Here is a 27945-nt window from a genome sequence, read left to right as displayed (position 1 = left end):
TATTCAGTAAAATAAAGTCCGCTGTCACGTAAACCATGGTTGCATATATAGTAAAATAAAGTCTCCTGTCATTTAAACCATAGTTGCATATACTGACAGTACAATAAATTCCCCTGTCATTTAAACCATAGCTGCACATACTGACAGTAAAATAAAGTCTCCTGTCATTTAAACCATAGCTGCACATACTGACAGTACAATAAAGTCCCCTGTCATTTAAACCATAGATGCACATACTTTCAGTACAATAAAGTCTTCTGTCACTGAAACCGTAGTTACATATACTGACAGTACAATAAATTCCCCTGTCATTTAAACCACAGTTGCATGTACTGACAGTACAATAAAGTCCCCTGTCATTTAAACCATAGCTGCACATACTGACAGTACAATAAAGTCCAATATCATTTAAACCATATTTACATATACTGACAGTAAAATAAAGTCCCCTGTCATTTAGACCATAGCTGCACATACTGACAGTACAATAAAGTCCCCTGTCATTTATACCATAGCTGCACATACTGACAGTACAATAAAGTCCCCTGTCATTTAAACCATAGTTGCATATACTTTCAGTACAATAAAGTCTTCTATCACTTAATCCATAGTTGCATATACTGACAGTACAATAAAGTCCCCTGTCATTTAAACCATAGCTACACATACTGACAGTACAATAAAGTCTTCTATCACTTAAAGCATAGTTGCACATACTGACAGTACAATAAAGTCCCCTGTCATTTAATCCATAGTTGCATATACTGACAGTACAATGAAGTCTTCTGTCACTTAAACTATAGTTGCATATACTGACAGTACAATAAAGTCCCCTGTCATTTAAACCATAGCTGCACATACTGACAGTACAATAAAGTCCCCTGTCATTTAAAACATAGTTGCATATACTGACTGTACGATAAAGTACCCTATCATTTAAACCATAGCTGCACATACTGACAGTACAATAAAGTCCCCTGTCATTTAAAACATAGTTGCATATACTGACAGTACAATAAAGTCCCCTGTCATTTAAACCATAGCTGCACATATTGACAGTACAATAAAGTCCCCTGTCATTTGAACCATGGTTGCATATATTGACAGTACAATAAAGTCCCCTGTCACTTAAACCATTGTTGCATATATAGTAAAATAAAGTCCCCTGTCATTTAAACCATAGCTGCACATACTGACAGTACAATAAATTCCCCTGTAATTTAAACCATAGTTGCATATACTGACAGTACAATAAAGTCCCCTGTCACTTAAACCATTGTTGCATATATAGTAAAATAAAGTCCCCTGTCATTTAAACCATAGCTGCACATACTGACAGTACAATAAATTCCCCTGTAATTTAAACCATAGTTGCATATACTGAGAGTACAATAAAGTCCCCTGTCACTTAAACCATTGTTGCATATATAGTAAAATAAAGTCCCCTGTCATTTAAACCATAGTTGCACATACTGACAGTGCAATAAATTCCCCTGTAATTTGAACCATAGTTGCATATACTGACAGTACAATAAAGTCCCCTGTCACTTAAACCATTGTTGCATATATAGTAAAATAAAGTCCCATGTCATTTAAACCATAGCTGCACATACTGACAGTACAGTAAAGTCTTCTATCACTTAAAGCATAGTTGCATATACTGACAGTACAATAAAGTCCCCTGTCATTTAAACCATAGCTGCACATACTGACAGTACAATAAAGTCCCCTGTCAGTTAAACCATAGCTGCACATACTGACAGCACAATAAAGTCCCCTGTCATTTAAACCATAGTTGGATATACTGACAGTACAATAATGTCCCCTGTCATTTAAACCATAGTTGCATATACTGACAGTACAATAAAGTCCCCTGTCATTTAAACCATAGTTGCATATATCGTAAAATAAAGTCCCCTGTCATTTAAACCATAGTTGCATAATTATATTGACAGTACAATAAAGTCTCCTGGCACTTAAACCATAGTTACATATACTGACAGTACAATAAAGTCTCTTGCTACTTAAACCATAGTTGCACATATAGTCAAATAAAGTCCCCTGTCACTTAAGCCATAGTTACATATATTGACAGTACAATAAAGTCCCCTGTCACTTAAACCATTGTTGCATATATAGTAAAATAAAGTACCCTGTCACTTAAACCCGAGTTGCATATATAGTAAAATAAAGTCTCCTGTCATTTAAACCATAGTTACATATACTGACAGTACAACAAAGTCCCTGTCACTTAAACCATAGTTGCATATATAGTAAAATAAAGTCCGCTGTCAGTTAAACCATAGTTGCATATTTAGTAAAATATAAAGTCCGTTGTCACTTAAACCATAGTTGCATATTCAGTAAAATAAAGTCCGCTGTCACTTAAACCATAGTTGCATATTCAGTAAAATAAAGTCCGCTGTCACTTAAACCATGGTTGCATATATAGTAAAATAAAGTCTCCTGTCATTTAAACCATAGTTACATATATTGACAGTACAATAAAATCCTCTGTCATTTAAACCATAGTTGCATATACAGTACAATAAAGTCCCCTGTCCCTTATTTATTTATTTATTTATTTATTTATTTATTTATTTATTTATTTATTTATTCATTTAATCTAATCCAGAATAGCGTGTAATGTCAGTAATATGCATATCATAATTTAGAGCTTGGAATAATGATATTTTATTCAAAATTACGTAATATACATTAAATCGAATCTTACATTTCATACTGCCCGTTGAATTTAGATGTTAACTAATTCAAAGCTAGCAAGCTTTTGTCCACGTCATGTCGACATAACTTGGATATTAACCCTGAATTGTAAGGACAATGTGACGCAGATCGTTCATAATGGGAAAGAAACTCGTGCCACCACCCACTGAGTGATATATTAGACATCTAAACATGGACGTAACTCAGTTTGAACCTTTTAATGCAATTAATGTTATTGTATTGTACACTGCATGTACTGAGATGACAGTTTAAGGGTGCGTGTCATACGTTTGATCCAAATGAAAAGATGCCGACAAGCCACTTTAAGCCGTTTATTGAATATTATATTCCTGTGATAAAACAGTCATAACATTACCTAATAATTTATAAAGCGTGAGTACAGAAAGCAGTCAGTTCAGAAACATTCAACATACTCGTAATTCGGCTGACTAAACTGTGTTGCGTGCAAACATTATTCGATTGAGTGGAATGTCAGAAATTTTTCTTTTGATGACACCACGTTGTAGCGTGTTCTCTGTTGTCTACACTGCATTATACACAGCAGAAAACAGTATCAATGTATGATACGTTAGATGTCTTTCCGGTATGGTTGATAGTATGTGACATTACATCTATTCATATATAAACCCCCACCTCGATGAATGTGTTCTGTACATTTCTACATGATAACTTTATAGAAATGTGAGCTCAGTATTACCGGACACTGTGCAATGGAACTTCAACAAAGTATTCTTTAGCATAATTTAAAATCGACCAGGTATTCATTACACATTATATGACCCATATAGACCCAATCTATGCGCCCATGTGGTATCTGAAGCTTGTTTTTTTTTTATTTCAAACACAAATTACAGCATTGTACATTATCGCCATTATGATCATTTATTATTGCTGCTACAATCGTTTCGTTTACTTCCTTCTCTTAGTATGCTTGCCACCACAGTGAAAAATAATAGTTTGCAATCATTAAAGTTATTAACATACTGCTTATAAGAATTGTTCGCCCCAAAATCAATGTCATTAAATAACAGTTACGACAATCATGCTGTTCTGTGTTTGTTTGTTTTTAAATTATGGATATTCTGGTTTTGCATAAATGTGTGGTTTTGTTCACATATATAACAATATCTATTTTTGACTCGCATGTATCGAAAAATATTATGCAAAATCAAGTGCTGCTACAACAATTCTGTATATTTTGCCATTGATTATTGCATAATTTGATTTTGGGACAATTGGGTTTTGAGTGAAACGTGTCGGATTTAAGTGTATATCTTGCGATTGGCGCAACAGGTAGTATGCATTTATAAGTTATACTTTGTGTAATATCCTTTATTTAAATGCTAGTATTGAATTAAACCACCGCACCACTGTATGATTGTCACCACTTCTATTTGGAAATACAGAGATAAAATATTGCTATTGAACTCTTGTAGGTGTAGGAATGCTAGAATGTATGCAAAGACCAATGTGCATATTACAGTAGAAAGGTATTTTAACTTTGTAGCATAAATATATGATTAATTGAATTTGTACTGGCTCTAGTTTGGCTATTAACTATTTCTGCGGTGGTAAGGGCAGGTTACTGTGCACAATAGAAAATACTGTGACTTAAAACTCTAACATCACCAAAAAGAGAACAAGCACGCTTAATGACATCTAGCATTTTAAAAGCTTTGATAACAATATAACAACACTTTGAATGTGCATGCTGAAATTGAGGTTGTGAGATGAAAGCCGTGTATTTAACGGATTCTATCAATAGAAATGCCATTAATGTGGTATTTCTTAACAATTAGTGATTTCCTTTTACTAAAAGTAATCACATTACATTTGTTCATATTGAGTTTCAGTTTTCATCGCTGACACCAACGAGCACAGTGTTTAAGGTTGGCTTACAAGCGGTAGTAGTCAGTCTTACTAATAATATCATTGAATAATTTAGAATCGTCCGTAAAAAGTAAAATATTTGCATATTTAACACATCTGGTCACGTCGTTAATGTACACATTTTCAGACTGCGATGCACAGTATGTATGAAAGGAAAGGAAATGGCAATTATTTTGAATTATTTCTTAATCTCTGTATAATATGGCTCGAACACACTATACTGTAGTTAGGAATTTATTCTTATAATTTTCACTATAGACATATTAGTAGTAGTTACTAAATACTAAATATTATTTACGGATTTTCGTCTTATTCCATCTTGTTTTACGCAAAAGGCCAGCGTCATAAACACAAATTATTGATTGTTTTGTTTGAATTATGCATGGACTAACTTTACACCATTTTAACCCAAACATAACTATATTTTGCCTAATTATTTTAATTAATATGAATAATTATCATTCGAGGACTCTATTGTACTATATAAAAACGCGTTTAGGTGACATGAGCCCAATCCGGAGGAAGAGACCCCCAAAGAAAGTAATGTGGTAATGAAAACGCATACTTTTGCTAGATAACGACAATTGTCCAGGGACAGGCTGTAAAATGGAATTAGAGGAACTACGATTACAATCATGTGAACATGCACTCAAATAAAACTGAGATAACATTGAATGTACGCCTTGATATATGTTACTACTTCAAAAGCATGTCCTATTAATTTTCTGATTTTATCATGCTGGCTGCACTTACCAGCAATGGCTAACTTACAAGACAGTCGTCATTTTCTGCTGATTTGTTCATCGTACTTGTTTGTATCTATCAAATTCCAGTAAGCCGTTTTGACACTCTTTTATGAAGACTGTGTATGTGCGGCTTCAAACACCCTTTCCATGAACACCCGTACTGCAGTGACATTTTAGTTGTGAACAAAATTGGGGATTTAAATGTACAGTAAAATGTACTGTAAAACTATATACGAGCGGGTTAGAGACTGGAAATATTGTCAAATCTTTGCTATTCCGTGAAACTGTTTTGCTAAACATGGGCCATGTCGGTCTTCAGGGGAAATTCTAATATTATGTTCGCTTTTTTGCCATGCCGTGAATATTGCCACACCCCAAATTGTTGTTGTGATGAAAATAGCTCGTGTCTATATTCAAGACGTTATTATTATGTTCGCGTCTTTGCTATGTACGTGTTTTAATTTCTTGGGTTATGACAGTGTGGTCATGTCATCATGTTCTAACCATCTGTACTGAATCTGTCACGTATTTTCTGATAACAACCTGTGTTACGCGTTGGTAACAATGAATGTTTGAAATACGTATACCATATTCAGAATTGTCAAGGTACATATATTCCAGCCTCGTTCGCGTACGTGTTGGTGTAGAGAGGGTGATGATTCAATTCACACTGGTTCCCGTGATTCGTGCCGTGCTACCAGTATTTATACAAGCAAGGGTTATAGTGCGCCCTCAACTCAGTCATCTTGCAAAGACAGACGAGAGTGGGCAATTTTCTGTTACAATGTATAGAGAATGAAATAACCAGTGTACATGCATTTTAAAACGTTTTATTATTTATATTTACATACACTTAATTTAAGCATATTAGTACGTCAATACGGTAGACAGGGGATTCGTTGTGTTAAGAAGTGTTTATATTGAACATTCACGTCCCAGTCTGCTTATCATACAACTAATACAATGAAAACATGTGGCATGTATAGTAACAGAATATATCAAACGTGTTGTGAGACCGTTTATGTATAACACGATATGCATTTCATGCAGGCAAGGCCCAGCTTACATTAAGTATTATCTTTTATCACGGTACCACAGTAACGACTGTTATTAGATTCTTAGTGGATGTGAGATGGGGTATACATTATTAATATGACAGCCTAAAGTAATATCAACAACATGGTGTCACTATGACATATGCTAGCGATAACACAACTATTATATTAATGCTGATTTGCGTCATTTGTATTCTCGGACGCGCCAGGCAGTATCTTTCATGCTATCAAATAATAAACAAACTTGTGCAAATAAATCTGTACATGAGCACAGTCCCTCTATCATAGATAGAGGGACTGTGATATAAGGTAGTGCACCACATGGTGACCGGCGAGTAAATTGAATCAGGATGTAGCACAGATTTAAAACAGAACATGTACAACCAAGCTAAATCGCGGTTTGTAGATACTTTATGCGTGCTATTTAAGGTAGATAGATACCTTAGCCCTAACATTATTTACCGTTCGATTTTAAGGGGTTTTGCCGTACTTGCATTTACGACTGTTCTATCGATTTGATAGATTAATATAGCATTAGATCCATTAAAACATTGACAGAATACTGCCGCTTTATATTACAATCTTGTAAGCTAATACACAACGTTGGCCACCATAGGGCATTTGTCCTTTTCTCATTCTGATTTGAGATATACTCAAGAAACTGGCAAACATATATCTGACACCGAAAACGCACGGTGAGAAAAGTGTTTCGTTGTCATTTCGTTATGTGCTGCCATAGAGAACGCCCAGACGGTGCCAACGTCAAATCGGCCAGGCATTTCCCGCAGTTATCATAGCATACTTCAATATTTAACAGTTGCCCACATTTTGGTTTAAAACAACAGGCCAGGAGACTGAACATAGAACGCTACGAGCTAGAATGACTTCAGTTCTTGTTTGATTTTCGCGTAATCAAAAAATGTATTTTACGCATTTATGTATACGTTATATGGAACATATATGAATCACTGCAACGTGGTGCGTCATCTTCGCCAGCCAAGGTTTATTTATTCGGCCATTGCCTCATCACTACACCTTGGCAGATGGTATATAACCAACGTGTATTTAAGTGCGCCCTCTCTGGCAATACTTGGGACGATTCCTTCAAAGCATTGTCCAGTGAAATTGCTCGTTATAGATGCATCACCTACACAACTGTACAGTGTAAGTTTTCTTCCCAGCCAAAGATTGAGCTGACATATTACTATCTGTTACACGAGGGATAAACATCCAACTGATTAAATCAATTCATGTTATTAATTTGTTTTCTCATTTTACACTAAACTAAAAGAGACACAGCTACGACATACGACCACCATGAAATGCACGGTAATATTCGTGTGCATGATGCAAGCTATATGCTCGACCAGTTTAATGTGTGCACAGATTTTCAACCTTCACACGTTTGAAAACATAACAATTGTATGTCTCTGAGGTAAGAACAGTGAACTGATAAGACTTTGGGAATGATTTCAATATTTTGCACAGAACGAACCATGCTCGAGGCGGAGGCTCCGTGCTGTACACTGAAGGGACGGACATCGACTTCGGTGCCGGATCAAGTGATAGTCTACATAAATAGTTCGACTAACGATGTAACTAGACAATATACCAATCACACAAACACAATCCTGGGAAAGAGAGAACTGTGGAAAGGCCGCTAAAAATTGCAGCGGTGATTCTTCGCCATGGGCAACACAACGCTATATTATATTTATGACCAGTTGTCACATGTTACGCCAATCTTGAGCGGGCGCATGCTATAGAGGCGCCTCAAATCAGATCTATGGATTTTACCGAGGTAAAATACGCATTTTGTTAACAGCAGACGTTAAAAAAAAAAGTCGGATAAAATATCGCTTTTGCTTTGGGAACTAGTTTGCCAAAGATTGGTAGGCAAAGATGCTTGCGTTAGTATAATATTAGAAATAATACATGAATATTATCCTTGGCAAAAATAAGTTATTAGTAACATTGCAGTCAGAAATACAGTAGTACTACACGAATAGCTGTGGTAACATGTTTTGACTTCGTAGTGGTTTTGCGCCCTGCTCAGAATTTTAGACTAGGTATGCCTAGCGCGTACAAGACACATCCGCGTGTTTTTTGAAAACATATGAATTTCGGACACTTTCGGGGTGCATGACACGATTTATTGGTTTCAATTGCATGAATTAATATTCATGGGTAATGAAAAAATGTGCCAAATGCATTCCGTTAGCATATATCATATTAGTAGTTCTATTTTGATTGATTCTATAATCGAAAAACGGATGTAAAATTGTTTTTTGAGACACGTTTTTGATTAGAATCAAATCAGAATCAGCAAACTGTTGAATGATGTAACCACAGTTTTTTTTTCTTTAACGTAATCATCGCTACGAAATTCATGGGGAATGCAGTTAATATTTCACTCTAGCACTCTATTGCTCAAAATTGCCCCAAATGTTATCAGTAATTTTTATCAGTGACAATAATTAGTGTGCATTTCGAGACACCACTGTGTGTGTGTGCATGTGCGGTTTGAAATGGAACAATTTTGAACACACTAACGTCACGCACAGTAGAACTCCAGGAAGATTTTTTGTTTGTAAAAGACATAATTTTAGAGCCTGTATTTTTCTGTGTTATGTTTCTAAAATTTGTTGAAGATTATTCTGTAAAGAAATCGCTGAAATATTTCATCTGTTTGTAAAAGGGATGTTGTTGTTTCTTATTACCTCCATGCTTTACCATGGCCTACGGACGACTGGCTTCGAAACGCTCCATCCTGATCGGACGGCGCCCTGTCGTGCGTGCCCCCACCCCGCTCTTCATAATAAATAGACAGCTCAAGCTAACCAATAAATGTTTCCCATATAGAACATGTGACCAGCAAGTTTTAATCCAATGCTCGTATTATTGTTTACGTGAACCATGCTCTTCTTCGCCTTATAGTATACTTTGCCGATTATAGAACATGATTCACTCATCTGGGCTCCATATCGAGTGTAAAATCCAGAACTTTAATAATCGCTGCTGTGCGGTCACTTTTTAATGTATCGCTGTCACTGTTCTGTGTATATTTAAACTTAGTTCGATGAAGGGCGAAATAATAATAGTGATACATCGTCGATAAAAAAACGATATACTGTCATGATTTATATTTCAGCCTAACGGTGGTTGCCATGGCGTCTACTGATAGGGGTTAAATGACGAGGTCAGTCAGTTTGACAGTGGTTGCCATGACATCTACTGATAAAGGTTAATGACAAGGCCAGATGGCGAGCTAGTCGAAATCAGCCAAAGACATCTTATGAGTTTGCAGTTTTAAAAGATTACAGTACAGTAGCTGTAATCCTAACCAATCTTGTTTGCGATTCTAACTAATGTGGTATCTTTGTGGAATGTTATTGCAAGATTATTACCCCATAAATATTAGTTAGTGTTGACAATATAGTAGTGGTTTTCTAAATAGCTTGACGATTAATCAATTGATTATGATGTGTAAAACTTTCATGTGATTGGTTGTTTGTTTGAAGGCAAGGCCTTGGAGTCTCTTATACTGATTGTAATTGGTTAAGGAGTGACAAGAAATAAAGAGTGATTTAATGCTGTCTCGGGTGAAAACCAGGGACTTGGCAGAGAATCAGTTGGAACATGAATGGAGCTTGTGTGTGTTTCTTGTGAGTCTAGCGTGGAAAACGACCGAATCCCGGTTACCTAAGTGAAAGGTTTTTAAACATCAAAAATACCTATCACAATACCGTCGCAGTACTGCAGCTAAATGATGCCTTGTTAACAACTTGAAACAACTCCCCGGGTAACTCTGATAAGTGCGATAACTTAAAGAATAACCTCTATCATGCACGGTTTTATGTATGTACATAAATAATTTGGTTTAATACTGTCTTTCACACAGATTTTTCAAAACCGGCACCTAAAGTTTACCTATATTTTACGCTAAAATTTTTCGTGTGGTTATTCGGTGCTCCACCGTCCTCTACGAATACCATAAATAATGTTCGCGAACGAGAACTCTGGTACGCGGTGCGTTCGAAAATGGCATGTGCTTTGTCGATCTCCTTCCCATAGGTCTTTGCGCTTTATCAATTTTGTAGTCACTACGCACGGCCATTTTTCCGCGGTCGTTTCATTTGAAACCGAACTACAAAAAGAGGGGAAAAAAACGCATGTGACATCCGAACTATTCATTAATGTCAGACTTCAGTAAAAACGTAACCATTTTATCATGAACTATATTTTGCAAGGTAATGTTATAGTAGTGAAATGGCGCGCGTGATACACTAAAATTTGTAGGAAAAAACGTTCTGTTGACGAATATATCTGGGAAAGAAACATTAATGACTAATTTCACTGAAATGATTTTTCTAACATTTCTATTCTGGTGAATTTTTCAATATTATTTCTGGCTTCAACGGGTTCGATTTTGCGCGTCTGACAGCCATAGAACACACAGGTTCTAGTAAGTTTATAAAGTTAGTCATTTATAATAGAAACTAGTGCTTTGGCATGTAGGAAAGGGTTGTAATTTTCTAACGCAAGTCATGTATATTTTGTATAAATAACTGAACATTTTATTTAGAGTCAGGGCGTGAAACCTCTTAATAAAGTGATTAAAGTAACCGAGTGACTTACGCATAACTTTGTTAACCGACAGGGTCTTGTAGTTCGAACATATTCGAATATGCAAATGAGTTCTATGCAAAGCTGCTTTGTGCAGTGATGATAAGTGATGCGCATCGAACTGTGCGGAGTTCGCTTTGTGCAGTGATGATAAGTAACGCGCGTCGAACTGTGCGGAGTTCGGTGCTTTGTTATGGGTGAGAGCAGTGCCAAAAACATTTCTCTTAGCATTTTACTATTATGTTCACATTCTTTTTTCATTTTGTTTGCTCTTTTTAATCATTTCATCATTTTGTTCACATTTTTATATTGTTTGAAAAATAATGTCAACATAATGATAAAATAATATAAAAATGTGAACATAATGATGAAATAATGTAAAAATGCAAACACAATTAAAAAAATAGTGTGAACATAATAATGAAATAATGTAAACATGCCAACAAAATTAAAAAATAATGTGAACATAATGGTAAAATGCTAAGAGAAATGTTTTTGGCACCTATCTCACCCTATACTTTGTCATACCTCGCCTCGCCATTTTGTTGTGAAACACCACAAGACCTTTACCACGCGTATTATTTGCGTAGTTTTGTTATTAGAGGGCTCTCGTGTTGATTTATTCCTACTGATTAGTTTTAAAATATTTTATCGATAGCTGATAATGATTTTTCCGTGAACGCACTATCGAGGGTGAAATAGTTATAATTTACTAAAAAAAAATAATTTCATCGCAGAATAACGGTTACTAGGGTGTTACTCGGTTCATCAAACTGACCGTCCTGTCGATTGCCAGGCGAAGAAGTATAAAAAAAAACGAAAGTAGTGCGGAATTTCTCCGTTATAGCAGAATACAGACGCGCACGCAAACGTGAAGAGGAAGCGCGCGCAATAGTTCTTTGTCGTTGGTGGCGCTGTTAAATATTGATAACTTACGGCTTTCTCTATTTTTCCCATACGTATCACTGATCCAACACTTTTGTCTAAATTCTGAGCCCTCTTGACGGAACTTGGTAACCACTGCCGACATGTTCTACAATAGCACAATTAAATTCTGAGTGTCGGTAAATAAGAACTACTATATATTTATACTCAACTTGTTTGTCACGACCACAATACTGAATCAGTGAAAGTCACGATCTCTATATTCAAAAAAATACAATTACATAATTACGTCTCTTCTATGTCTTTCCCGGTTAATTCCTTTCAATATCATCGAATATGTACTCACATTGGGTGCCAGGTATGAAGCTTAAATGGGAACAAAATAATGTCGTCAATGTCGGATAGTCCGTGTCATACGAGCCAAACGTGTCGCGAACTGGCTTAAATATGTCTTCGACTTAGATGGGAATATGTACGGGTAGTTTTAACTCTTTTTTACGCAGTGGCCAATCATACTGAAATCGTACGCACGTTTTATAATCCGCTAATGGGATCGACCGACAAAAGGTTTTTTTAACGCCGGTTAATAATTGTCGGCAAACAAATCTACATGACTGACATATGCAACAGATATCTTACTAAAACTTAGTAATATTTGAATATTGCTCAAATTGATTGGTTACATTTCCTATCGACAAAAAAATACCACCTTCCGCCTGAAAAACAATTACTTGGAACGTTCCATTTTCGACCGTTAATGTTACACAATGCATTGTAAAGGCCGATAAATTGTTGGTTGACAGCTGTCGGGTGAGTAAAATCGTTGATGGCAGCTTACAAGGGATTTGTGTTGTACCGCCTAAATCCTGTCGTACTGTCATAAACTATTCAGCAGTGATGTAAATATAAACGAAAAGTAATATATCAGGTTTTTATGTGAGTATTAAAGTTGTACCCGAGTCGATGACTATCAGTCTATTGGCGTGTTGGATTACTAGTATGTTATGTTCATTATTGTATGATAATATACAAATCGAATGTCAACGATTTTTATCGCGGCTGAATGTTGACGATCGTTTCGCTCCCCCTTGTAAATTTATGATGGAATTTCATTTGCGGGCAATAAACAATAATAATAGCTTATTTAGGTCCCATGACGTGATAACGGCCCATGGTCAAAATCAGATGGTGCGATTACAGACCTCAGTTAGATTCAGTAGACAGCCGACAGTCCCTCTGGCTTAATGGATTTTTTAAAACTAAAATGATTTAATGTAATGTGTTTTCGAAATGCCGAAGACATTTCAAGCTAGGGCCATTTGCATCTGGAAGTAGTAAAATATGCATATAGGCGAAGCTTTTTCTGCATGGAAAGGTCAAATCCCGGGATTTTAAATGTCACACAAGTGTTTACTTATTCAAGTCAATGTCACTCCAGTCTCTAGACTTGCTTGCAGTCTGTTGCGATTCCGTTAAAAAAATCTTGAAAAATAAATATAAATTGCGTAAACGAGGGGTGAACGCAAAAGTCATGTGACCGCGTAATCCCAACAGACTTGCCATCAGTGTAAGCGCCCTCACATTACCGGCTTGTAATGATTGACATGTATAATATAACAACCGTCAGTCGGATCATGGAGGTAAAAAAAGAAGGATCAGTGACGCTTATTGTTTCCTCTGTGTACTATGATAGTTGGCGATTGTTCGCCTAGCAAACAATATGTTACCCGTTTTCCTTTAATTAAAGGGGAACTAAATAGAGCCTATTTTGGTGTTTGTATTTATCAAGTTATGTATATTGATTATAAATTTGAAAAAAAATGTAAAAAAAAATGATTATCTTCAGAGTTATGATGATTTAAATATGAGAAACCATAAACCTGCGAAGGACTTCCGTTTGCGCCATCTTGCCATAAAAAACGCCCTCATGGGGTATAAACAGGTAAGGTGACAAAGCATGATGACGAAATAGTATCTAATTAAATATAAGCAACTTAGGGAGTCATAGTTGGCTGGACTGGTGAATTGACTTCTTGTCTAGGTTGTTTCGACTTTTACGTTAATGTTATTTACAAGCGTGTCAACATACAAACATTATGGATGTGCGATTGATCGAGACAGGCATTTTGTTTTGTTTTTTGTCTAACTGTTTCCAGTACTGCACTGTGCGGCGTGCAAATTATTCAAAGTATAGATGCTGGAGTATGCAATCTTGAGTTCGTAGGGTGATGGTGGAAACATTTTCGTCCATGTATTCATGGGGCTGCACTCGTCTGGCAAATCATGGGACAAGTGTCACAGGAACACCAAGCAGATTGTTCACAGACTTCCGTGTAATTTGAAATAAAACTATCATCCGAACAAGGGGCATCGTCGATGATATACTCTCATCACTCACACTGGACTGATCTGAATCTTCACAGTATACCGTACTTCCCTGATCATAAACCCGGAGGCATGAACACGTAATGGAAAAGTAAGGGATGAGCTTGTACTCGAGGACCAACTCAGAAAATATGATTTTGTTTTGGAATTAAACACTGTACTATCTTGCAAAGAACGAACAATTATCCAAAAAAGTTATTCGTTCACCACGCCGGACTCGGGGAAAATAATACTTATTTTTGAAAAAAAAATGCGTCATTGATTTAAACGACACTTACAATGAAGAAACAAACATGTTCATAAAACACACACACATTTTATTACAATACGATTTACATACCGTCTGAATTTACGGTGAAATAATGGGTAGGGTCTGCGTTGAAACAGTGGACGAAGGCAAAGCAAAGCAATTTTCCACCATGAGGTTTTTCAGCACGATTTGACATAACAGGTCATGTCTATCATTAACCAATCAAAATTATGTGTCGTAATGATGAAATTTTCCGATTATTGACGATGATTTTTTAACGCAAAGCGGAAGTGAATTACCGCAATGTTAAAATGCGATTTGTAGCACTGATTGCAACGAAAAAACGATGATTTTTTCCTTAAAAACTGGCGATTCGCAATTTCCGACGGTAATAGTAAATGACGGTTAATAGTAACCGTGGGTAAACTGAGTGTGGAGGAAGAATTTAAACACCTTTCTCGATCGCCAACATGTCTCATCGTTCAAACCCTAACCCTTTCAAGATAGTCTCAAAGTAAACCATGCCCAATAACCAGGTACACGACTTAACGATCACATTTTTGGCTTTTCGAAAGCTACTACTCAAAGAAATAGGGATTACTCCAGAATTGCAACATCGGGGTTCATCCTGAGTAAATGACAGAATAGAAAGGGGGGGTACAGTTTTACGGGAAATAAAAAGGGCTTTTTACAATTTACAAAGAAAAACAGACGTTTTTACAGTTTACAGTGATAAAAAATGGAACATTGAATGGTCCGAAGAGCTCTCCGACTCAAATTCTCCGCCATTGCTGCGCCGCGTGTAGAGACGCATGCGCATATTACCCTCGTAATGCTCTTCATTCGGTTAGAGGGCCTTTTACGTCTTGACATTCAATTTTGCAGTGAATTGTGTCATCTAGTCGTTTTACAGTTTCTAAAATGTAATTTCCCTGGATTATTCTTTACGATTTCTTTATTTGGGTGTAAATTCTTGTACGTACCGAGAAAAATGGCACATTTTTACAGTGTACGAAAAAAATATTTGATTGATTACTTTGTAAGTCTAGCCTGTGATTACAGATTTACGGAATTTATTTTTTCAATTTACGTTGTACGAACCAAAAAATATTGCAATTACGTTGTACCCTTGGTCCCCCTTCTAGAAAGGATGCGAATCACGTTGTGTACGTTAAAAAGATATTTTTACCTCCATGACCAGAGTAACAAACATGTCGTCAGACGTGACATGAGCTCCCGTAGAAATTTGCGATATAGTTGAAGATTTTTCTGCGGAAGAATGGGTAAACTTGGCAGTAGTTGAAAACAAACTAGCAATTTTTCAGCACTTCGTTTGTATATGTGATGGTGAATAAAACAAAAAGCATAATTTCATGTGACGACGACTGCACAGTGGAATGGTTTTCAATACGAGTGTACAGGGTTGACGGCGAAAACTATACTATCGCACCAATAATCTCGATTTTCGACAACCACTCGCCGTCGCACGCCATATTTGACAGTGGTTTTCGAAAGCAAAGGATGCAAAGATTCTATAAAAAGTTAAATATTTTTTGCGGAATTCTGTGGATCATATACATAAAGTGTTTCGAAAGCTGACTCGTTAGAGAAAATAAAATACTAGTATAGTCAATCTTCAACTACAAACAGAATTCCGGTGTGAATGGTGACTTCTTGTTTTCAACAAGGGTCGCTTCGCAAGAGTAACGAGCTTATTTATGATCTGCGCAATTGATGAACTGTAAAATGACCAATTTTCACTGGGTTTAAATTTCACTGATTTACCATTTCAGGCATATTCATTGGGTTTTAAATTCACAGTTTTATCATTTAGATAATGTGTTTTATGCTAAATTTTACATATTCTCTGGGTTTCAATTTAGCGCATTTTCCAGTCAGCAAAATAAGCAAAATTAAAACCCAGTGAATAGTTAACCCCTTTACAGTAATATTTCATCGGAAAATTGTTTCTATGTAATTTAAATAATACGGTCAGTACAAACGGCAACTATCATCGAGTTGAAACACCAGGAGTACAAAGAGATTGGGAGCTTAACTTAGCAATAAACAATTAAAGTTAATAGGCTTATTTTCCGTCACTGCTCCTTCTTTTTTTACCTCCATAGTCGGATCCTGTCACGTAATGCAATAATGACTCTCGGACGAATATTGCCCAATGAAACCGGCCAATGGTCAGAAGTAGAGCAGTAAATCAATGGCGAATCTATTCAGCCGCTATTCAGACCACAGTGTCCAGTCCCACTGGAATTGCACGTATTGGTGACATCAAATACATAATAGACCTAAAAGTCCAATAAATGCGAAAGTTTTACTTCCGAATACACATGTAATATTAAAGCAGGGGAGTCGTCACCTGCACATGCGTCACATGGCCATGGCGTGTCATTGTTTACAAACAAGCGTCCGCCCAAGTCTTTGCGTTTTAAGCATGTGTTGCTATCGTCGCTTGTGACTCAATTCCCGCGGTGATATGACAGATGTGTTGTTTTGTTTGTGAATGAACGCATATTAATATATATATTATTTTTATTTTCAGGTGTCAGATTTGCGATAATTTTAATCGTTGACTTGACTGACTGGCACAGTGGCGGCGGCACAGGGGCGGTTGCCCCTCGAAAAAAATTCCAAAATCAAGCCGAAGCCCTTGGTGTAAGCAAGACTTGTCCATAAAAATGCAGGAAATAGCATTTCAGAGAGTCGAGATTTGAAAGTTTTTAAGGGGGCATGAGGTAAGGTCGGTGAGTTTGGTGAGCAGATCTCACCCCATGCACAATTTCGTGCCGCCGCCTTTGTGGCACAATGTACATAACAAACATAAAGTGACACGCTAGTGACTATTTTTAGCGGTAGGGCTCAACACATGCTGCACATCCACCGACGAGGAGGTGTGGAGGATATCCGCACTGCGGTCTTCCGCAAAACAATAACGTCATTGTTCGTTGCATTGACCAATCACGTCCCACCAATATACCGATAAAGACCTAGTGGAGCCAAAAACCCACCGTAGAGCATATTACGTTTTAAAAAGAGCAGTGCTGCCCACCGTGGATCATCAAGCGAAGATATACCACTCTATTGCCTCGACGTGACTCGAGTCGGTAATATGATGGCACTCCGTCAAACCAATTTGCATTCAGGTTTAGATAGTACACCATCAGATTACTCTACTGCAGACTACATGATCGACCACTCAGTCAGACAAGGTAAGTCAACAAATGATACACATTGTATTACTATAATTGGTTTCGTTTTAGGCGCCAATTCGTGGAATTAGCCTTGGATCCCAGAAAGTTTGACCTGGTTACTAGTGCTATATGCATGCATGTATGTATATAAATATCGGTACGTCCATTTAGACTTGCATACAGTCTCTTTTTTGATTATGTAAGTCAAGTGTAAAATAACCACATAAACTAATAAAGATTACTGAATCTTACCGAAATATTGGACAGAGTAACCCCACGCAAGCCACGGTTACTTTTTAGTAACCGCGCGCAAGGTTAAAATAAAATGCGGTTAGTCGCTATTTCATTGAAATGGTAACTATAGACAACAGGTTTAGGGGTACCGAGATGTTATATCAATTTATTTATCAAAGTCATAATAAACGGAACAGATATAGACAACTCGTTCCTTCACATATACGGGGTCTAGTTGTCTAGGGTACAGTTGTCTAGAAACCCGTTGAGGTTCACGTGATGGAAAACGTAGAAAGACATAACACACGATTATTATCGGAATTGACAAATAAAATAATCAGTGAGTGAGAGGCTTAGAATCTCAAGATTACTATAACATCGGTAACACGCACCATGGATGTACTTAGTACATCCACGCACGCACGCGAATGAACAAAATGTTGTCTAGACATTTGGATCATTTCTCATAGAGGAATTGCAGTTCCAATTTTTGTTAGACAGATTGCAGTCAAAAACAGTAAAAGAAAAAATCGGCAACACATCCACAAAACAAGAGGAATTAATGGAAAGACCAACAATATCACCATACAATTAAAAAAACACAGGAGTGGTTTATGGTTAATGTTAGCACAGGGCTGTATGTAAAAGAGTCTCCCGCAAACGCCCTCTACAGTTCTTTTTTTTTTCTATCCCTAAATCCAAGTTCGTGGACGCTTATATTCAAACCTATATTTTACATTGAAGATAGCGTTTGACTACCCACATGTTCTATAATTTTAGTTAGCTATGCGTGTGAATTGTGTGAAAATGTTTGTTTTTTTGTTTCTCTCGAACAATTTTTGAAACATACTGAAGTTGGAATCAAGTTGCAGACATCATGTCTATTGTTCTAAACTGTTCAGCAAATTGGGAATCAGACCGTGTGTGGACTGTACAATGCGAGCCTTTGTTTTCTTAAAATGAGAGTTAAGAGTGAAAAGTTCCCAAATTCAGAATAAATTACCGTTTGTTTATATTCTACAAAGATTTCCGTCGTTTTAATAAGTACATCGAATAATGCGATACGTCCAGCTATTGCACGAAATGCCAACTTAAAATGAAAGGCTAAAAAACGGCAAATTTGCATAAAAGTAATTTCACGTATTCATATTCGTCTGGAAACCTATTCGAAACGTTTATTTTTTCATGATAATTCGCTTGGATAAATTATACCCGTATCTTTGACATCCCACTCGACGAAAATAATCATGCCGCGACGAATATTTTGGGATAAATGCAACGAAATTTCGGAAACAAGCCGGTAAAATGGCGTCCGTTAAAGGTAAGAACAGTTGTTGCCACAGCAACACTCACGTGAGCTATCTAAGCTAGGAATATATAACATAAAAAAGTCCATAAAAATTGTGTTTGATGTTTATAACAAAAGGTTTTACTTCCCTGGAAGGTACTAACGTTAGTCTCTTTCATGGTTAGAACAACCCGTTTCGAAATTGGTAAGGTAGTTTAATTGTATTTTTGTTGAATAGATTACCAAATCGACATTATCTTGATTTTAATATGGCTGACGACACATACGCATGCGCACTGATACTAAACCCTGTAAGTTAATTATATGCACACTTGGGTCGCGTCAGTCACGTATGGTATAACTACCGGAATTCTACCGTTTATTTACCCGCTACGAGTATTGGTAAAATAGATTACACTCTGTTTCCAGATCGGGATAAAAGGGTCTCTACAAAAACAAAGGTATACAAAATTACCGTCAAAAATGGAAGCTACGTGTAATTTTCAGAAAGAAAAAAATAAAAACAACATACATATACTAGTATTGCTAGAGTTGATTCATATTGTCACCTTGGTGTAACGATTCACTCGTTACTGATACAAGAACAGACTGGCAATTCAAGTTGCTAACAACTAATATATGCAATAAAATGTCACTGTTATACTATATCGTAAGTATATGTCCCTTTACGCCGACGGGTGTAAAAATGGCGGAGTTTAAACCCATATGAAAGGGGTATCCGTACCGGTGTAACTGTTACGTAATAATCGAAACGTCGAGGGGTCTAATCGTCCAGGGGTTGAAAGGGCGAGGGGTCCAAACGACCTGATACCGTAATAATTAAGCCGGCGTAAAAACAGGCGATAATCATCAATTTTTGTTCTTTACGAGAACATGCATCGGCGACCAGTCGCATAACGTGTTGTGTACTGGCGTTCTAAAATTACGTCCTAAAATGAATTTAAGACTTAATTGCCTTTCATTTGTTCCTCGCCCAAATGACTTTTCGTTTCGGCGCGGATTTGGCCAGACAGGTCTCTATATTCAAAAAAATACAATTACATAATTACGTCTCTTCTATGTCTTTCCCGGTTAATTCCTTTCAATATCATCGAATATGTACTCACATTGGGTGCCAGGTATGAAGCTTAAATGGGAACAAAATAATGTCGTCAATGTCGGATAGTCCGTGTCATACGAGCCAAACGTGTCGCGAACTGGCTTAAATATGTCTTCGACTTAGATGGGAATATGTACGGGTAGTTTTAACTCTTTTTTACGCAGTGGCCAATCATACTGAAATCGTACGCACGTTTTATAATCCGCTAATGGGATCGACCGACAAAAGGTTTTTTTAACGCCGGTTAATAATTGTCGGCAAACAAATCTACATGACTGACATATGCAACAGATATCTTACTAAAACTTAGTAATATTTGAATATTGCTCAAATTGATTGGTTACATTTCCTATCGACAAAAAAATACCACCTTCCGCCTGAAAAACAATTACTTGGAACGTTCCATTTTCGACCGTTAATGTTACACAATGCATTGTAAAGGCCGATAAATTGTTGGTTGACAGCTGTCGGGTGAGTAAAATCGTTGATGGCAGCTTACAAGGGATTTGTGTTGTACCGCCTAAATCCTGTCGTACTGTCATAAACTATTCAGCAGTGATGTAAATATAAACGAAAAGTAATATATCAGGTTTTTATGTGAGTATTAAAGTTGTACCCGAGTCGATGACTATCAGTCTATTGGCGTGTTGGATTACTAGTATGTTATGTTCATTATTGTATGATAATATACAAATCGAATGTCAACGATTTTTATCGCGGCTGAATGTTGACGATCGTTTCGCTCCCCCTTGTAAATTTATGATGGAATTTCATTTGCGGGCAATAAACAATAATAATAGCTTATTTAGGTCCCATGACGTGATAACGGCCCATGGTCAAAATCAGATGGTGCGATTACAGACCTCAGTTAGATTCAGTAGACAGCCGACAGTCCCTCTGGCTTAATGGATTTTTTAAAACTAAAATGATTTAATGTAATGTGTTTTCGAAATGCCGAAGACATTTCAAGCTAGGGCCATTTGCATCTGGAAGTAGTAAAATATGCATATAGGCGAAGCTTTTTCTGCATGGAAAGGTCAAATCCCGGGATTTTAAATGTCACACAAGTGTTTACTTATTCAAGTCAATGTCACTCCAGTCTCTAGACTTGCTTGCAGTCTGTTGCGATTCCGTTAAAAAAATCTTGAAAAATAAATATAAATTGCGTAAACGAGGGGTGAACGCAAAAGTCATGTGACCGCGTAATCCCAACAGACTTGCCATCAGTGTAAGCGCCCTCACATTACCGGCTTGTAATGATTGACATGTATAATATAACAACCGTCAGTCGGATCATGGAGGTAAAAAAAGAAGGATCAGTGACGCTTATTGTTTCCTCTGTGTACTATGATAGTTGGCGATTGTTCGCCTAGCAAACAATATGTTACCCGTTTTCCTTTAATTAAAGGGGAACTAAATAGAGCCTATTTTGGTGTTTGTATTTATCAAGTTATGTATATTGATTATAAATTTGAAAAAAAATGTAAAAAAAAATGATTATCTTCAGAGTTATGATGATTTAAATATGAGAAACCATAAACCTGCGAAGGACTTCCGTTTGCGCCATCTTGCCATAAAAAACGCCCTCATGGGGTATAAACAGGTAAGGTGACAAAGCATGATGACGAAATAGTATCTAATTAAATATAAGCAACTTAGGGAGTCATAGTTGGCTGGACTGGTGAATTGACTTCTTGTCTAGGTTGTTTCGACTTTTACGTTAATGTTATTTACAAGCGTGTCAACATACAAACATTATGGATGTGCGATTGATCGAGACAGGCATTTTGTTTTGTTTTTTGTCTAACTGTTTCCAGTACTGCACTGTGCGGCGTGCAAATTATTCAAAGTATAGATGCTGGAGTATGCAATCTTGAGTTCGTAGGGTGATGGTGGAAACATTTTCGTCCATGTATTCATGGGGCTGCACTCGTCTGGCAAATCATGGGACAAGTGTCACAGGAACACCAAGCAGATTGTTCACAGACTTCCGTGTAATTTGAAATAAAACTATCATCCGAACAAGGGGCATCGTCGATGATATACTCTCATCACTCACACTGGACTGATCTGAATCTTCACAGTATACCGTACTTCCCTGATCATAAACCCGGAGGCATGAACACGTAATGGAAAAGTAAGGGATGAGCTTGTACTCGAGGACCAACTCAGAAAATATGATTTTGTTTTGGAATTAAACACTGTACTATCTTGCAAAGAACGAACAATTATCCAAAAAAGTTATTCGTTCACCACGCCGGACTCGGGGAAAATAATACTTATTTTTGAAAAAAAAATGCGTCATTGATTTAAACGACACTTACAATGAAGAAACAAACATGTTCATAAAACACACACACATTTTATTACAATACGATTTACATACCGTCTGAATTTACGGTGAAATAATGGGTAGGGTCTGCGTTGAAACAGTGGACGAAGGCAAAGCAAAGCAATTTTCCACCATGAGGTTTTTCAGCACGATTTGACATAACAGGTCATGTCTATCATTAACCAATCAAAATTATGTGTCGTAATGATGAAATTTTCCGATTATTGACGATGATTTTTTAACGCAAAGCGGAAGTGAATTACCGCAATGTTAAAATGCGATTTGTAGCACTGATTGCAACGAAAAAACGATGATTTTTTCCTTAAAAACTGGCGATTCGCAATTTCCGACGGTAATAGTAAATGACGGTTAATAGTAACCGTGGGTAAACTGAGTGTGGAGGAAGAATTTAAACACCTTTCTCGATCGCCAACATGTCTCATCGTTCAAACCCTAACCCTTTCAAGATAGTCTCAAAGTAAACCATGCCCAATAACCAGGTACACGACTTAACGATCACATTTTTGGCTTTTCGAAAGCTACTACTCAAAGAAATAGGGATTACTCCAGAATTGCAACATCGGGGTTCATCCTGAGTAAATGACAGAATAGAAAGGGGGGGTACAGTTTTACGGGAAATAAAAAGGGCTTTTTACAATTTACAAAGAAAAACAGACGTTTTTACAGTTTACAGTGATAAAAAATGGAACATTGAATGGTCCGAAGAGCTCTCCGACTCAAATTCTCCGCCATTGCTGCGCCGCGTGTAGAGACGCATGCGCATATTACCCTCGTAATGCTCTTCATTCGGTTAGAGGGCCTTTTACGTCTTGACATTCAATTTTGCAGTGAATTGTGTCATCTAGTCGTTTTACAGTTTCTAAAATGTAATTTCCCTGGATTATTCTTTACGATTTCTTTATTTGGGTGTAAATTCTTGTACGTACCGAGAAAAATGGCACATTTTTACAGTGTACGAAAAAAATATTTGATTGATTACTTTGTAAGTCTAGCCTGTGATTACAGATTTACGGAATTTATTTTTTCAATTTACGTTGTACGAACCAAAAAATATTGCAATTACGTTGTACCCTTGGTCCCCCTTCTAGAAAGGATGCGAATCACGTTGTGTACGTTAAAAAGATATTTTTACCTCCATGACCAGAGTAACAAACATGTCGTCAGACGTGACATGAGCTCCCGTAGAAATTTGCGATATAGTTGAAGATTTTTCTGCGGAAGAATGGGTAAACTTGGCAGTAGTTGAAAACAAACTAGCAATTTTTCAGCACTTCGTTTGTATATGTGATGGTGAATAAAACAAAAAGCATAATTTCATGTGACGACGACTGCACAGTGGAATGGTTTTCAATACGAGTGTACAGGGTTGACGGCGAAAACTATACTATCGCACCAATAATCTCGATTTTCGACAACCACTCGCCGTCGCACGCCATATTTGACAGTGGTTTTCGAAAGCAAAGGATGCAAAGATTCTATAAAAAGTTAAATATTTTTTGCGGAATTCTGTGGATCATATACATAAAGTGTTTCGAAAGCTGACTCGTTAGAGAAAATAAAATACTAGTATAGTCAATCTTCAACTACAAACAGAATTCCGGTGTGAATGGTGACTTCTTGTTTTCAACAAGGGTCGCTTCGCAAGAGTAACGAGCTTATTTATGATCTGCGCAATTGATGAACTGTAAAATGACCAATTTTCACTGGGTTTAAATTTCACTGATTTACCATTTCAGGCATATTCATTGGGTTTTAAATTCACAGTTTTATCATTTAGATAATGTGTTTTATGCTAAATTTTACATATTCTCTGGGTTTCAATTTAGCGCATTTTCCAGTCAGCAAAATAAGCAAAATTAAAACCCAGTGAATAGTTAACCCCTTTACAGTAATATTTCATCGGAAAATTGTTTCTATGTAATTTAAATAATACGGTCAGTACAAACGGCAACTATCATCGAGTTGAAACACCAGGAGTACAAAGAGATTGGGAGCTTAACTTAGCAATAAACAATTAAAGTTAATAGGCTTATTTTCCGTCACTGCTCCTTCTTTTTTTACCTCCATAGTCGGATCCTGTCACGTAATGCAATAATGACTCTCGGACGAATATTGCCCAATGAAACCGGCCAATGGTCAGAAGTAGAGCAGTAAATCAATGGCGAATCTATTCAGCCGCTATTCAGACCACAGTGTCCAGTCCCACTGGAATTGCACGTATTGGTGACATCAAATACATAATAGACCTAAAAGTCCAATAAATGCGAAAGTTTTACTTCCGAATACACATGTAATATTAAAGCAGGGGAGTCGTCACCTGCACATGCGTCACATGGCCATGGCGTGTCATTGTTTACAAACAAGCGTCCGCCCAAGTCTTTGCGTTTTAAGCATGTGTTGCTATCGTCGCTTGTGACTCAATTCCCGCGGTGATATGACAGATGTGTTGTTTTGTTTGTGAATGAACGCATATTAATATATATATTATTTTTATTTTCAGGTGTCAGATTTGCGATAATTTTAATCGTTGACTTGACTGACTGGCACAGTGGCGGCGGCACAGGGGCGGTTGCCCCTCGAAAAAAATTCCAAAATCAAGCCGAAGCCCTTGGTGTAAGCAAGACTTGTCCATAAAAATGCAGGAAATAGCATTTCAGAGAGTCGAGATTTGAAAGTTTTTAAGGGGGCATGAGGTAAGGTCGGTGAGTTTGGTGAGCAGATCTCACCCCATGCACAATTTCGTGCCGCCGCCTTTGTGGCACAATGTACATAACAAACATAAAGTGACACGCTAGTGACTATTTTTAGCGGTAGGGCTCAACACATGCTGCACATCCACCGACGAGGAGGTGTGGAGGATATCCGCACTGCGGTCTTCCGCAAAACAATAACGTCATTGTTCGTTGCATTGACCAATCACGTCCCACCAATATACCGATAAAGACCTAGTGGAGCCAAAAACCCACCGTAGAGCATATTACGTTTTAAAAAGAGCAGTGCTGCCCACCGTGGATCATCAAGCGAAGATATACCACTCTATTGCCTCGACGTGACTCGAGTCGGTAATATGATGGCACTCCGTCAAACCAATTTGCATTCAGGTTTAGATAGTACACCATCAGATTACTCTACTGCAGACTACATGATCGACCACTCAGTCAGACAAGGTAAGTCAACAAATGATACACATTGTATTACTATAATTGGTTTCGTTTTAGGCGCCAATTCGTGGAATTAGCCTTGGATCCCAGAAAGTTTGACCTGGTTACTAGTGCTATATGCATGCATGTATGTATATAAATATCGGTACGTCCATTTAGACTTGCATACAGTCTCTTTTTTGATTATGTAAGTCAAGTGTAAAATAACCACATAAACTAATAAAGATTACTGAATCTTACCGAAATATTGGACAGAGTAACCCCACGCAAGCCACGGTTACTTTTTAGTAACCGCGCGCAAGGTTAAAATAAAATGCGGTTAGTCGCTATTTCATTGAAATGGTAACTATAGACAACAGGTTTAGGGGTACCGAGATGTTATATCAATTTATTTATCAAAGTCATAATAAACGGAACAGATATAGACAACTCGTTCCTTCACATATACGGGGTCTAGTTGTCTAGGGTACAGTTGTCTAGAAACCCGTTGAGGTTCACGTGATGGAAAACGTAGAAAGACATAACACACGATTATTATCGGAATTGACAAATAAAATAATCAGTGAGTGAGAGGCTTAGAATCTCAAGATTACTATAACATCGGTAACACGCACCATGGATGTACTTAGTACATCCACGCACGCACGCGAATGAACAAAATGTTGTCTAGACATTTGGATCATTTCTCATAGAGGAATTGCAGTTCCAATTTTTGTTAGACAGATTGCAGTCAAAAACAGTAAAAGAAAAAATCGGCAACACATCCACAAAACAAGAGGAATTAATGGAAAGACCAACAATATCACCATACAATTAAAAAAACACAGGAGTGGTTTATGGTTAATGTTAGCACAGGGCTGTATGTAAAAGAGTCTCCCGCAAACGCCCTCTACAGTTCTTTTTTTTTTCTATCCCTAAATCCAAGTTCGTGGACGCTTATATTCAAACCTATATTTTACATTGAAGATAGCGTTTGACTACCCACATGTTCTATAATTTTAGTTAGCTATGCGTGTGAATTGTGTGAAAATGTTTGTTTTTTTGTTTCTCTCGAACAATTTTTGAAACATACTGAAGTTGGAATCAAGTTGCAGACATCATGTCTATTGTTCTAAACTGTTCAGCAAATTGGGAATCAGACCGTGTGTGGACTGTACAATGCGAGCCTTTGTTTTCTTAAAATGAGAGTTAAGAGTGAAAAGTTCCCAAATTCAGAATAAATTACCGTTTGTTTATATTCTACAAAGATTTCCGTCGTTTTAATAAGTACATCGAATAATGCGATACGTCCAGCTATTGCACGAAATGCCAACTTAAAATGAAAGGCTAAAAAACGGCAAATTTGCATAAAAGTAATTTCACGTATTCATATTCGTCTGGAAACCTATTCGAAACGTTTATTTTTTCATGATAATTCGCTTGGATAAATTATACCCGTATCTTTGACATCCCACTCGACGAAAATAATCATGCCGCGACGAATATTTTGGGATAAATGCAACGAAATTTCGGAAACAAGCCGGTAAAATGGCGTCCGTTAAAGGTAAGAACAGTTGTTGCCACAGCAACACTCACGTGAGCTATCTAAGCTAGGAATATATAACATAAAAAAGTCCATAAAAATTGTGTTTGATGTTTATAACAAAAGGTTTTACTTCCCTGGAAGGTACTAACGTTAGTCTCTTTCATGGTTAGAACAACCCGTTTCGAAATTGGTAAGGTAGTTTAATTGTATTTTTGTTGAATAGATTACCAAATCGACATTATCTTGATTTTAATATGGCTGACGACACATACGCATGCGCACTGATACTAAACCCTGTAAGTTAATTATATGCACACTTGGGTCGCGTCAGTCACGTATGGTATAACTACCGGAATTCTACCGTTTATTTACCCGCTACGAGTATTGGTAAAATAGATTACACTCTGTTTCCAGATCGGGATAAAAGGGTCTCTACAAAAACAAAGGTATACAAAATTACCGTCAAAAATGGAAGC

Source organism: Saccoglossus kowalevskii, chromosome 3, assembly GCF_978046115.1.
Source record: "Saccoglossus kowalevskii chromosome 3, keSacKowa6.1, whole genome shotgun sequence".
In the NCBI taxonomy this organism is placed as follows: domain Eukaryota; kingdom Metazoa; phylum Hemichordata; class Enteropneusta; family Harrimaniidae; genus Saccoglossus; species Saccoglossus kowalevskii.
Note: the sequence above shows the minus strand (reverse complement) of the source record.